Source organism: Notamacropus eugenii, chromosome 1, assembly GCF_028372415.1.
Source record: "Notamacropus eugenii isolate mMacEug1 chromosome 1, mMacEug1.pri_v2, whole genome shotgun sequence".
In the NCBI taxonomy this organism is placed as follows: domain Eukaryota; kingdom Metazoa; phylum Chordata; class Mammalia; order Diprotodontia; family Macropodidae; genus Notamacropus; species Notamacropus eugenii.
In genome coordinates, this window is record NC_092872.1 from 661,010,535 (window position 1) to 661,021,135 (window position 10,601).

The following is a 10,601-nucleotide window of genomic DNA, read 5'->3' on the forward strand; positions in this document are numbered from 1 at the left end:
ATGGGGTTGGTAAATCCCTGCTGTTTGCCATAGATGGTAACTACAGGCAAAGACAGACAGCTGCTCTGAGAGGCCCACACCCCCCATACCTGGGTCAGAACACTTTTCTTTATTCTAAATCCAGCCCCTTTCCTGCCTTTGAGCTTCATTCTAGCTGTTAATCTACACCAAGTTCTGGAATATTTGCTCTTTCCCTTTGCCTTTTTACATTCTATTAACCAGGGGAAATAATGTGACTGTTAACTGAGACCATTCACTGAAACAACTGGAATGAAGATTCTATAAGTTTAGGAAAGTGAAGAGCATTGGTCAGGTTCTCCTGTACCTTTCACTTCCTTAATTTGGCTGCAAATACCTCTCCAAATGAGAGGTCATGTGATCATCCAAGTGTCTGCATGAGGGAGGGGGAAAGGAATCCCACCCATGAGACAGGCACCTGTGTGGCATAGCAGACAGAGTCCTGGACTTAGAGTTAGAAAGACTTGGGTTCAAATCCTCTCCCAGATGCTTACTAACTGTGTGACCAATGGAAGAGTCACTTGACTGCTCTCTGCCTCAGTTCCATTATCTGTAAAATGGGAGCAATAATAGCACTTCCCAGATGTAAAGCAGTTTGTAAAACTTAAATTTGTATAAGTGTTTATTATTATTATGTCCAAAAGAGATTCTTTAGAGCCAGATGGAGATAAGGAATAGGAGAGATACTATAGGTCTTCAAATCTGCATCTAGACCGGTGTACTGATGTAGCAGTTGCCTGGATTGATCGCCTGTAATTTAGCTTCCAAGATTTTCTTTTTGTCATAGGAAATTATGCTTTCTATTTATGAAGTCTTCCAAAATGGCGACAGGTGGGAACCAAGGTGGTATCTACTATTTCTACTTCTCGGTTTGTTTTTTTGAAATCTTTGAGCATAGTAATTGGTTAATGGAGATGAGAATATGGGACGTGAATAGTCCCCTCATTTAGTTAAAGTTGCAAGGGGGATATGGTTGGTCTATCTGTGATGCCAGGTGCTTGATGCTCTCTGGGTAGAGCTTGACACAATCTAGGAGGTCATTATTGGAAAAAGAAGTTTTTAGGAGTATACACGAGGGACAACTAACACTTAGAGAATACTAGCCTTTGGGGGGAGTTCAAGATAAGAATCAGGAAAATGACTTTGGATTATTCTCTTAAGTGAAGACGAAAAGGCACTATGGCGATTATACAATTTTTTTCTTCTAGAATACTATATGTGAAATTCTCACTGAGATCCCAAAGCATAGAAGAAATAAACTTCCAATACATGAAGGGAAAAAATTTTACTTATTATATAGCTTTATATTAACATATGCATATAGGTAGCACAATGGATAAAGTGTCAGGCCTGAAGTTGGGAGGACTTGAATTCAAATCTGACCTCAGATACAAGTCATTTAACTTTTCTTCAGTTTTCTCAACTATAAAATGAGCTGGAGAAGGAAATAGCAAACTACTTGAATATCGTTGTCAAGAGAACCTGAAATGAGATCATGCAGAGTTGGACATTACTGAAATGACTGAACAGCAACAATGCAATATGTCCATATTTTATAGCAAGGAACACAAAATTCTATGAAGCAAAATCCTAGCCTTAGATTTATTATAATAAAGAGAGATCTTAGGAAAAGCATTCCAGCAGTTAACTATTTATTGGCCCTGCTATAGTCCACCAGTATATATAAGATGATGGGTGGGTCTAGTAGGTAAGCCAAAGGAGGCTGAGAAGGGGGACCTTTTGAAACAGTGTTGATGCCTAAAGGAGGAGAAAGAAACAGAAGGTGGTGGTGGTGGTGGTGGTGGTGATGATGATGCTAGTGGTGGTGGTAGTGATGATGGTGGTGGTGATGATGATGGTGGAGGTGGTAGTGGTGTTGGTAATGGTGGTGGTGGTAGTGGTGATGATAATGGTGGTGGTGGTGGTAGGGATAGTGGTAGTGGTGGTAGTGGTGGTGATGAATGATGATGGTGGTGGTGATGATGTAGTGGTGGTGGTGGTAGTGTGTGTGCATGTGTGTGTGTGTGTTTAAACCTTACCTTGCACAGACAGGGTGGGATCAAAAGAGGATGCCATATAGACTCCTCTTAGCTTTATCTGAGACTGAGGGATGGAATAGTACAACCAAGCCAAGAGTAGCAGTGAAAAAGAGACAAAGCCTGGCAGGGAGCAGTGGGTCAGGACAGGGTGAGGTGGGGAGGGACTCTTTGCCAGGGAAGCCTCATGCTCAAGACTTTAAGTGCCTATGGGCATTGACAGACATCTTTGGGCCATAGTTGCTCATTCCAGTCCACCAGAGTGGTTTGTCAGACACTGCTAGACTGAGGACACTGACTGGCAACCTCCACCAGTCCCTGCCCTTTATTTGCCCTTGTGTTTTGCCTTTGGTTCATCGCTTGGGGTTGCCAGACTAATCAATAGGAGTCTCCCTAGTGGTCCCATTAACCTCCCACCTCAGATTCTTGAGCAAAAATTCTATACTTGGCTCTAATGATGAGGTTCACCTCAGCCAGGTTGGGAGGCAGGGGAGGAAAAAGTTTAAAAAAGGTCCCCAGAGTGCAAACCTGAGTCAGTCACCACATAGGAAATTTTATTTCCATGTAAGAAAGGAAATACTTACTAAGCAATAAGGAATCATAGAATGATTTCAATCTGCTGGGAGAATTTTGAAGTCTTTTTGGGATCTCTGTCGCAGGGCTCTCATTAGCTATTCATGATTCACCTCCACGGGGCTGTCCGATCAATGACACGCGCTCTCTTTTCTCCCTGGTGCTTTCTTTCTCTGTGGGATCACTGGGGATCCATACTGTGCTGAATGGACTGGGAATGGTTCTGCTCTCTGCTACACCGAGATTCCCCAGAGATCTGTTCAAAGGGAAGTTACAACCAATAAAGATACAATCGACTTTTTAGACAGTGAGACTGCTCTGAATTGCCGTTTCTTTTCCTGACAAACTGAATAAAGTAATTTTGAAGGAAATCTGAAGGTCTCTCTGAACTCAAAGCCAGACTGGAGCAGACCCTGAGCAGCCAGATGCCTTCCTGCTCTCTTTTGGTTCCTGACACTGACCACTGTCCCCAGTTTTGATTGTGAAAATATGGTTGCTGTGAAATACACTATTCGTTGTTCACACTCTGTGCCCCTACCAGCACAGGTTCTAGAGAAGATAACTCTCTAGTGGTGAATTTTCAGACATCACACAGTCTAGTAAGGAAGATCCTATGAATTAAGGGGGACTTTCTCAGCCTCTCAGAATAGACCATGTAGGTGTATACTTCACATATGCATAAGACTATCCCTAACTCAGAACAGCTCACAAAATACTATATAAGGTAGAGCACTTTAGAGTTCAAAACTTCCATATATAATAATTATTATTATAAAACATCCATCTCCATATTTTACAGATGAGGAAAGTGAGGTTCAGAGAAATGATGATGGAAAAAGTTCCATATACCAATGAAAATACCAGTATGAAACAAAAATAAGTCTTCTGCAAGTTAAACAGCTCCAGTTTCTTAAATATATCTTCACATGGCATGATATCCCATCCCCTCACCATTTTGATAGAGGTCCAGTTTGTTAAATCCTCCATAAAGTGTGGCACCCAGAAACCTACCCCATGGCCCAGAGATAGTGTGAGAAAGGTGGAGCACAGCCGGATGACAATTCCACTTGTTCAGGATCTATGCCTTTCCTAATAGAGCTTTCAATCACATTAGCGTTTTTGGCTACTGAATCAAACTATAGGTTCACATTGTGTTTGTATTTCACTAAAACCTGAGTCTAAAGAGATGCACCTCCTCCATCTTGTAATTGGGCAGTTAGTCTTTTTTTTTAGTGCAAGTATCCAACTTTACGTTTCTTATTGTTAAACACAATCTTGTGCCCTTTTGTTCCACCATATTCAATAAGTCATCACCAAGCATTTATTAAGCAACTATTATATATCAGAAAATATACTAAGCACTAGGTACTCAAAGAAAGGCCAAAGAAATCTATCCCTGGCTTCAAGGATTTCATAGTCTAACAATCTAACAAAGATGGGTGGGTCTAGTAGCTAACTTGAAGGAGGCAGAAGAGAAGTGCCTCCTGGAAAAGTGTTGGCACCTAAAGGAGGAGAAAGAAATAGGTTGTTGTTGCTGCTGGTGGTGGCGGTGGTGGTGGTGGTGGTGGTGGTGGTGGGGTGTGTGTGTGTGTGTGTGTGTGTGTGTGTGTGTGTGTGTGTGTGTGTGTGTGTGTGTGTGTGTGTGTGTCCCTTACCTTGCACTGAAAAGGTGGGCTCAAAAAAGGATGCCATATAGACTCCTCTTGGTTTTTTCTGATAGACTGAGGGATGGAATATCAACATGCATTTATTATTCACCTCTCATGTTCTAACACCAGGCACTGAGAAGGTATGATGTATTTGGATACTGATTGTGTCCTCCTACACTTGAGCCATCTCTCCCAGCTTCACGACATCTGCAGATTTGATGAACATACCTTCTGAATCTTCATTTGGGCTATTGATGAACATGACTCAATAGTACTCTCAGCCTCTGTTTCCTCATTTGTAAAATGGAGATAATAATACCATCTACCTCTCGATGGTTTTCTGAAGATTGAATGAAATAATAAATGTGAAACATTTTGTAAACCTTAAGACCTAATATAAATGATAATGTAAGGTGGATAGAGCACTGGGCCTGGAGTCAGGAAGATCTGAGTTCATATTCAGCCTCAGACACATTCTAGCCATGTGACCCTGGGTAAGTCACTTCACTTTTGTTTGCCTTAATCCACTGGAGAAGGAAATAGTAAACCACTCCAACATCATGTCTAAGAAAACCCCATGGATCATAGAAGTTGGATATGATCACACAAGTGAATGACAGTAACCAGGTGTGTATAATCCATTTAAGATATATCTCCAAGGAATATCTAAACATAAAGACAAGCAGCTCAAGGGGAGGCAGGAGTAAATATATCTCTGGAAACTTGCTCACTCTGTTCCAAGGGAGACTGTGGTTCCTACTTTGAGTAGGCAGGAGAAGTGGCTGTGAGACTGGTTGGCTACTCTGTTCTCTTCTGAGAGGAGTATCAGACTAGAATTATATCTATCTGCTCCTCCTAAATATTGCTGATCTGAGGGGATGATTTTCTTAAGTTCAAAAAGCTACTTTTCTAGCTATTACCCCTTAAAAGGGGAGGGTACCCCCAAGCTTACACTTGATGACTTGATTCCTTCCCACCAAAAAGGGGAATTAGTGATACAAAAGTTCACCAAAAATAGTGAATAAAATCATTTATTCAAGCAGATAACAAACAGAAATCTTGAAAAGTTCTATAGATTTAAATATACCAGAAAATACACAAGAATAAATTAGCTTTTTAGATGGGAGTAAAAATGCCTACTTTCTCAGCTGAGAGAGCCCCTGATTTCACCCATGGGGAAATTCTCTAAAATCTCTAAACAGAAAAACTGGAAATCTGAGTCATGTTGAATCTCTGACTTTACCTGTCTGCCTCTGTTTCTGACTCTGTCTCTCTGCCTCTGTCTCTGTCTCTGTGTGTGTGTCTGTATGTCTCTGTCTCTGTCTGTCTCTCTCTCATTGTGTCTGAATCTGGTCCCCAAGACCAGCTGGAGCCATGCATTTCCTCTCTGAAAACAGAAATGAAGAATGTTTCTCTTCTCCAAAACTTTCACATCAATTCTGCCCTCCACAAAGGGATGTAGCATTGAGTCACCAACTAGGGCAGTCTTATGCAAAATTCTTCAGGTTCAGCTGAAACCCAGGTTATACAAGCTATCATTATTATTTGTATTCAGTCATTAAACTGATTCCAAGTCCTTTTAAATGTGCTATCCTCTACTCCAAAATTCTCTGTCTTGTCCCCAAGAATAGCAAGACATCCTTTTGTCATGCTCTGTTGGAAACCTGGCATTCTATCTCTGCAGGATTCCCCTAACCCTCTAGTTTAATAGCACACACACACACACACACACACACACACACACACACACACACACACACACACACACACACACACCCCTCAACAGGAACTTAAACCAGTGTGGTCTCTTTTTCTGCATGAAGTCAAGATGGCTCTTTTCGATCCCTTTCCTTTCTAATTGCTCAGAAAGTGTCCCTCCAGTAATACTTTTTAGAATCTTACTATGAAATTAAGCTCATAAGCCCACAGTCTGAAGATTTCACTTATTTTTTTTTTTAAATCAAGGCATTTGTCCATTTCTCATCTATTTTTCACAAATCTTAAAATAAAGGTTCCTCTCCATCTCAGAATAGGATTTCTCCTTAAAGCTTTTCTCTTTTCTCTTTAGTTGGTGGGTGTGGGAGGGGGGTCTGAACCAGAATGGGGGTGATTCTAGGACAAGAATTGAAATCCTGTAGACTTCCCTTATGGTCTGAGGGTTTGTCACCTGCTTGATACAGTCACTGAGTCAGCTGAGGACTCTGGTGTAAACAATTCATCTATATATAACCGGCTCTCTCCAAGTTGGAGTTAGTCATAATTAGTCAGACTTATGATCCAAGGGCGGTGATTTTCACTTAGAAGGCATGAAACTGAGAAAGGGAGCAATGAAGATTGCTAGTGTAAATCACAGACTACGAGAATGATCCCTTCAGACAAGTGAAAAGCGAAACATTCCCCAAGCAAGAAAGGTTCTAACCTTCATCCCAGTCACGCAGTTTGGGAAGGAATTTCTAACTCAAATGTCAAAATTTGGATTCAAGAAGACTGAGTAATCCTACAGTTGTGACAGTTATGACCAAAATTAAAACCGATCTTACTAAAACAACCACCATCCTTCCATTCAAGCCAATTGGCATTCACTGAGCACCTACTGGGTGCCTAGCCCTGTGACAGATATCATGTGGGGATATGGGAAAAGAATGAGGCCCCTAACTTCAGCGAGCTTGTAGTCAATCTAGCTCATGACTGATTAAGTCAGCTAATTGATTAAGTATTTATTTATATATGGGCTGTAACTGAGACCAAAGATATTAAAAAAAACCCCAACACCCAAATATAACCAAAAACCCAACTGCACACAGTCTCTTCTTTCCATGACTGTACATTCTGATGGGACAGATAGCATGTAAACGTCTAGATACATAAAAGAAGTAGACATACAGAGCAGATGAAGGTAAACTGAAAGGGCTCTAGCAGTTGGAGAACCAGGAGGTAACTCTCAGATCCTTTGAGGCTCACAAGGTAGTGAAGGCTCTTCTCTATTCCTTGACCTAGAATGGAAAAGAACAAACAGAGGTCAGGTGAGAAGGTGCATTTCTTAGACCACATGACCTCTGAGGGGAGACAAGGAAGGCTTCTCCCCTTACAGCATGGCTTTTTACCAGATACCATGGGTAAAAGAGTCACAGGAATAGGAACAGAGCAGTAAGAGGGACTGATGCCAGTGAGAGATGGCAGAAGCCACCTAGGCCCCCTGAATGTTTCCACAGTTGGTCAGAGAGCGCCCTCCCCACCACTCACCACTGATTAGACAATGGAAACTGGTTACAGGACACCTATGCATGTTCCTCAGTCTCTCTGAGATACTTCCTTTTATGTCATCATTACTGTTGGAAGCAGTACACTCTGTACATATGCCAGACAAAGGAAGGAAGGAAGGAAGGAAGGAAGGAAGGAAGGAAGGAAGGAAGGAAGGAAGGAAGGAAGGAAGGAAGGGAGGGAGGGAGGGAGGGAGGGAGGAAGGAAGGAAGGAAGGAAGGAAGGAAGGAAGGAAGGAAGGGAGGGAGGGAGGGAGGGAGGAAGGGAGGGAGGGAGGGAGGAAGGAAGGAAGGGAGGAAGGAAGGAAGGAAGGAAGGAAGGAAGGAAGGGAGGGAGGGAGGGAGGGAGGAAGGAAGGAAGGAAGGAAGGAAGGAAGGAAGGAAGGAAGGGAGGGAGGGAGGGAGGAAGGGAGGGAGGGAGGGAGGGAGGAAGGAAGGGAGGGAGGAAGGAAGGGAGGGAGGAAGGAAGGAAGGAAGGAAGGAAGGAAGGAAGGAAGGAAGGAAGGAAGGGAGGGAGGAAGGAAGGAAGGGAGGGAGGGAGGAAGGAAGGGAGGGAGGGAGGAAGGAAGGAAGGGAGGAAGGGAGGAAGGAAGGAAGGAAGGAAGGAAGGGAGGGAGGGAAGAAGGAAGGAAGGAAGGAAGGAAGGAAGGGAGGGAGGGAGGGAGGAAGGAAGGAAGGGAGGAAGGAAGGGAGGGAGGAAGGAAGGAAGGAAGGAAGGAAGGAAGGCAGGAAGGAAGGAAGGAAGGAAGGGAGGGAGGAAGGAAGGGAGGGAGGGAGGGAGGAAGGAAGGAAGGAAGGAAGGAAGGAAGGAAGGAAGGAAGGAAGGAAGGAAGGGAGGGAGGAAGGAAGGGAGGGAGGAAGGAAGGAAGGGAGGAAGGAAGGAAGGAAGGAAGGGAGGAAGGAAGGAAGGAAGGGAGGAAGGAAGGAAGGAAGGAAGGAAGGGAGGGAGGGAGGGAGGGAGGAAGGAAGGAAGGAAGGAAGGAAGGAAGGAAGGAAGGAGAGAGGGAGGGAGGGAAGGAAGGAAGAATCCTATCCTTTCCCCCTGGATCCAGTTCTCAGAATGATACAAAGATTGGAGAAAATAGATTAAATGGCCTTGGGGTCCTCTTCCTAATGGACTGTGTTCTTTGCCAAACTGGGTATTGTGGCTAAGACTCAAGAACTTCAAGACAATACACAGTTCTGTGCCAAAACATATGATACTGTAATCAAGTCAACATAAATTGTCTGAGCTAGACCAGCCATGAGCAGAAATCATAGGCCAACCTCTCATTTTACAAAGGAATAAACTAAGTCTCTGAGAGGTCAAGGAAATCGCCCCTGGTTGCCCGTGCTGAGAAGCCAGGTGTCCTTGCCTATTACCCTACAACTTGATGGTTTGGGTTACTCAGTTGTTGACTCATAGATCTGAAGGGACTTTGGAGATCATGTCATGCAGCCCCACCATTTAATAAATGAGGAAGCAGAAGGAGGTCAAGGGGGTGGGCATGAAACGACTGGGCGAAAGTCAGAGAGTAAGAAGAAGCATAGCCAGGATTCAGACCAAATCTAACTCCAAATCGAGCACTCTGTACTGACCCATTTTCATGTGTAAAATGGAGTCAGAGGAGACAAGGGCAGGCAGACAGGCAGGAGTAAGCCATGTGTACGCTGAGGCGGGTGGCAGTAATAATAGAGAGGAACAGGCAAATTCGGAATTTCTAGGGTGACAGAATTTCACGTGACTTCAATAATTTGGGGGTTTTTTTAAGCACAAGAGCAGTAATCATCCTCTTTTCATTTGCAATTCTTTTCCTGGGTGAAATGAGATAAGAAGTTTGAGAAATCATGGGTAAATGGGAATGAGCTTTCGTTATTTAATGGATATACCCAAAAATGTGAGAAAGTAGAATCCGCATTCTTGATTTCCTTAGATAGCAGGCTCATGGCTGGGGATGATTTCCAAACAGGAATGATGTTGCCCTGTTGGATGCTTGCTTTGGACATGTGACCAAGACGGTCATTATTCCTTCTGTGGCATTCACCAGGCAGAATGAGTGAAGTTGTTTAGATTTTTTTTATTATTATTATTTTTTAATGTTTAACAATCACTGCCATACAGTTGAGATTTTATCCCCCCCACACCTACCCCCCACTACCCCCCTTCCTCCCCATGACTGCATACAGTTCTGTATAGGTTCTACATATACTTTCCTATTGAGTATATTTTCACTATAGTCATGCTATGTAGTCGGACTAAAATAAATGGAAGAAATCATATAACAAATCAAAACATGATACACAAACACATACACATACACAAACATGATCTGCTACAATATGTGAGTGACTTCCATATTTCTCTCTCTGAGTGTGGCAGGCATTTTGCCTTGAGAACCACCTTTGGGATTTTTTTTTTTTATAAGAAGTTTTTGCATTATTACGAAATTCCAAGTCTACCAGAAAAAACTCTCGCACACTGTGGTCGTTGCTGTGCACAAAGTTCTCCTGGTTCTGCTCCTTTCACTCAGCATCAGGTCATATAAGTCCTTCCAGGCCTCTCTGAAGTCTTCTTGTTCATCATTTCTTATGGCACAATAGTACTCCATTACATTCATATACCATAATTTATTCAGCCATTCCCCAATTGATGGACATCCCCTTGACTTCCAGTTTTTGGCAACTACATAGAGTGCTGCTATAAATATTTTTGTACATGTGGGACCCTTTCCCATTGTTATGATCTCTTGGGGATATAGTCCTAGTAGCGATATTGCTGGGTCAAAGGGTATGCACATTTTTGTAGCCCTTTGGGCATAGTTCCAAATTGCTCTCCAGAATGGTTGGATGCGCTCACAGCTCCACCAACAATGAATTAGTGTTCCAACTCTCTCACATCCTCTCCAGCATTTATCATTTTCTTGTTCTGTCATGTTCGCCAATCTTATAGGTGTGATGTGGTACCTCAGAGTTGTTTTGATTTGCATCTCTCTAATCAATAGTGATTTAGAGCATTTTTTCATATGATTATAGATATCTTTAATTTCTTCCTCTGAAAATTGCCTGTTCATATCCTTTGACCATTT